Here is a 4,851-nt window from a genome sequence, read left to right as displayed (position 1 = left end):
ATGCAATACGTTGTCTGATCTCTTGACTGCTGCTTCCATGAACGTTGATAGTTGATCCAAGAAGAATGAAGTCTTTGACAACTTCAATCTTTTCTCCGTTGATAAGAATATTGTTTATTGGTCCAGTGGTGAGGATTTTTGTTTTCTTGACATTGAGATGCAATCCATACTGAAGGCTGTGTTCTTTGACCTTCATCAGTAAATGTTTCAAGTCCTCTTCACTTTTAGCAAGCCAGGTTGTATCATCTGCATATCAAACGACTCATGGCGACCCTATTTTAAGTCCTTTTCACTTTGAACAAACAAGGTTGTATCATATGCATATTGCAGGTTGTTAATGAGTTTTCCTCCAGTCCGGCCCGTAAAATCCTTCAATGTTTTAAGTCAGGCTTGAATTGTGTCTTTCAGCTTGAGAAATGCTGAGTGTGTTCTTCCCTTTTGGTTTTCTAACTCCAGGTCTTAGCACATTTCATTATAATACCTGACTTTGCCTTCTCTAGCTGCCCTATGAGACTTTTAGTTCAGCTCTTTTGCTGAGATGGAGGCAGAGACGATGACATGGAGAGAAGGAGTGGCTGGGGACTTTAGACCCAGAGAGGGAGAGGGGCTGTGTGCTGATGACCAGGGGGCAGGCTTATAGGGTATACCCTTTGGTTGGTTGATGATGCATAGAGGGGATTGTAACCATGGCAATGAAATGATATACCATAGGATGTATGTAAAACTAAAGTTGAAATGATATACGTTGGGATAAATGTACAACTAATGTTCTGCCATGTAAACTATCACATAATTCACAATAAAATATTGGAAAAAAAAACTGATGAAGACCAAAAACCACAGTCTTCCATATGGGTTGCATCTCTATATAAAGAAAACAAAACTCTTCACCAGTGGACCAGTAGATAACAGCAAGATAAAAGGAGATAAGTTTGAAGTTGTCAAAGACTTAATTTTACTTGGGTCCACTATCAACATTCGTGGAAGTATGAGTCAAGAAATCAAAAGATGTATTGCATTAGTCAAATCTGCTGCACAAAACCTCTTTAAAGTGTTCAAGAGCATAGATGTCTGTTGAGGACTAAGGTGCACCTGTGTAAGCCATGGTATCTTCATGGCCTTATATGCATGCGAAAGTTGGACAACGAATAAAGAAAACCATATAAGAGTTGATGCATGCATGCACATATCTGCTCAGCAGAATCTAGACGGGGAAAGGTTCTGCTTAAAACCAAATGGCAATTTCAAACTATTTTTCAGTGTTATAAAATTTTCATAGAAGATGGAATATATCTGAGAATAATTGGTCTCAAAAAGTTGCTTTAGATCACTTGCATTCATGAAAAAGTTTCTATTTATGACAATACACAATTCTCAGAATTCATAAATAATCTTTTCAAAACAAAGGAACATCTTTATCCTCTTTTAAGGTAAAAAAACAAAACAAAAAAGTATTTCCAACAGTTTATACTGTAACAACACAGTCAGCTTAACCTCATAGATATGTACAGAGCATTCAACCCAACAACAGCACAACACACATTCTTTTCCAGTGGACATGGAACCATCTCCAGAATAGACCATGTATTAGGCCACTGAACAAGCCTCCATAAATTTCCAAACATCAAAATACTACAAAGTCAAATAAAGTCAAATACATGGAAACTGAATAACACCCTGCTTACAAAAGTTGATACATGGAGAATACTAAAAATACCATGGACTGCTAGAGAACAAAAATGTGTTGGAAAAAGTACAGCCAGAATATTCCTTAGAAGTCAGGATGGCAGGACTTCTCATACTTTGGATATGTTATCAGGAGGGATCAGTCGCTGAAGAAGGACATCATGCTTGGTAAAAAGGAAGATCTGCGAAGAGAGAGGAAGCATCCCTCATGAGATGAGTTGTCACAGTGGTAGCAGCAATGGGTTCAAGAATAACAGCAATTGTAAAGATGGCACAGGTTGGGGCAGTTTTTCGTTCTGTTGTACATAAGGTTGCTATGACTCGGAAGCAACTCAACAGTACCTAACAACAATAATAGCAGGCTCCACTACATTTATAGTTGTGTTTGCAGCAAAGGTGAATAAATACCCATGTAAAAATACCTTCTGTCAATCTCTAATATATTTGTGGGTACACTCCCACTCTCCACCCCATATCTGCTCACTCTCTGTATCTGTCCGTGTATCTAACTGTAGAACATTGTTGTTTCATGGACGTGTATGTAACAGTATTTACTTCTGTTCCCTTTGACCATTGCCTTTCTTCCTATGTCTTTACCTGTCTCTGTCATTCATCTGTCAACCTCCCTCTTCTTGTAAAAATATTCATTTTTGTCCAATAAATTAATTTTATTGTATTGGTATACCCATGAAATAATTACTTTAAAAATGTTTTCATAAAAAATTTAAACTTAAAAATGACAGATACCCTTGTATATTGAAGTAATTCAATATATTATGGTAATTATCTGAACATTAAAAATGCCTTTAACACTGTATTTATTCATGAACTTAATGCGCTTTGTAGTTGTGTTGTTGTTGTTGTTATGTGCCGTGGAGTTGGTTCCAACTCATAGCGACCCTGTACAGGGTTTCCGAGGCTGTAAATCTTTATGGGAGTAGAAAGCCTCATCTTTCTCCTGTGGAACAGCTGGTAGTTTCGAACTGCTGACCTTGAGGTTCACAGCCCGATTCGTAAACACTACACTACCAGAGCTCCTTTGTAGCTGTATGTTTCTTTAATAGCATATCACTGATAGTTTCTACAATATGATGTGTTTGTGTACTTTTCTTATATGGTCTTATTGTTAACATTTTTCACGATATTGTCTACAGTTTCACCAGTTACTGTATTTCTAGACAAATAGCATGTGCCTTCTGTAGTTGTTTGCCAACTGCTCCCATTCCCTACAAGTTATTTTATAAATCCACTATGCTAATTTTTTTATTACACCATGTAAAATATATATATATATAGATATGTATCTCCCAGGAGGAGGGAACAGTTGGCAAGCAAATTTAGAAGGTATGTGTTATTTGTGTGAAAATCAGGTACATATTGTTTAATGCATTTTTAATTTTCACTACTTCATTTGTCTCTTGTCTGTGGATCATAATATTTTTAATTGAGAAAATATTTTATACAGTTACTGAGGTTCCTGTTATGACTAGGAAAAAATATGCTAAATAATAATACATTTATTCATTGAAAATTATTTCCACTGATATATTTTAAATACTGTCTCTTTAGTTTCACTTTTTATTTTTTCCAAAAATTTTATAACTTTTTTTTAACATCGTAAAAGTTTTGTCTGAATGTATTTCTTTTGTTTAATCTCTTCTAAATTAAAAGTTTAAAGTTGTGGGAATATAAATTTTCTTACTGAACTTCATTCCAGTATAGAAAATAAATGTATACAAGAAAATAAAAGTTTTTATCAAATTGTTCTTCCCCAACGGTTACAAATTGGGCTACTAATCTCACGGTCAACAGTTCGAAACTACCAGCTGTTTCACGGAAGAAAGCTGAGGCTTTCTGCTCCCGTAAAGATTTATAGCCTCGGAAACCCTGTACAGGGTTTCTATGAGTCGGTACTGACTCCACTGCACATAACAACAACAAAATCAAATGACGTAATTTTAAGTTTAAGTCATATTTTGTTGTTATGAAGTGCCAGTGAGTCAGTTCCGACACATAGTGACCCTGTATAGGGTTTCCGGGGAGCAGCTGATGGTTTTGAACTGTTGATTTTGTGGTTTGAAGTACAGTGCTGATCCCACAGCTCCACCCCTAGGATCCATATAGTCTTACATATATTGTTTTACTTTCATTATTTAATTTCTTCCATTTTGTCTTGTTGTTGTTGTTGTTAGAAGTCCTGGTGTGGCGCTGTGGGCTAATGTGTCAGACTGTCAGACTGCAAAGTCATTTGAACTGCAAGGTTGGTGGTTCATATCTAAAATTTACCTACTGAAGATAAATTTTAAACTTCCAACTGAATTCGCAATAAAGTCACATCTTTTTTTTGGCAGAATAAAATTTCAACCGCTTTATTTTTTATCCATGAAATGGATAAAAATAAATAAATAAAGCAAGCAAGCAAGGCTTCACTGGAGTTAGGTGAATTGCTCTCCTACTTAAAACCTCTGATACAATAAATAGGCATCACTCTGTAGTGTTCCCTTCTTTCTGGAGTAAGCACATGAATAGTCTTTACTTCACAATTTTAGTGTGTAACAACAACAAAAATCTCAGAATTAAAAAAAATAATAAAAATGTCACAGTTTTTGAGTTAATTCCACCTCGTAGATACCCTATAAGGCAGCGTAGAACTGCTCCTTAGGATTACCTAGGCTGTAAATCATTAGGAGAACAGACAGTATCATTTTTCTCCCAGAGAGCGGCTGGGGGCTTTGATCCATTGATCTCTCAGTTAGCAGCCCTATGCTTAACCAAATGTGCTACAAGGGCCCCTGAGGATTAATTTAGACTAGTCATGTGGTGTTGTGGGTTAATGCGTCAGACTGCAAAGCCGTTTGAACTGCAAGGTTGGCAGTTCAAGTTCACCAGTCGCTCCTCAGAAACCCTATACAGAGTCGCTATGGGTCAGAACTGACTTGATGGCACTTAACAACAACAGTCATTTATTTAAATGAAAAGCCATGCTTTATAGATTTGATACATTTTTGAGCTCTGTATTTAAATATTATCTTTGGGCCTGACCTTCTTAAAATACTGACACTTCCTTAGTAGGTTTGTACCTTCTGATTTTCATGTGGTTAGTACAAATATTACGGTAAAGGGTAAATAATAAGAAGTATTTTGTTCATACTACTAGTCCATTTT

This window comes from Chrysochloris asiatica, unplaced genomic scaffold (assembly GCF_000296735.1).
Source record: "Chrysochloris asiatica unplaced genomic scaffold, ChrAsi1.0 scaffold00019, whole genome shotgun sequence".
Classification (NCBI taxonomy): domain Eukaryota; kingdom Metazoa; phylum Chordata; class Mammalia; order Afrosoricida; family Chrysochloridae; genus Chrysochloris; species Chrysochloris asiatica.
Note: the sequence above shows the minus strand (reverse complement) of the source record.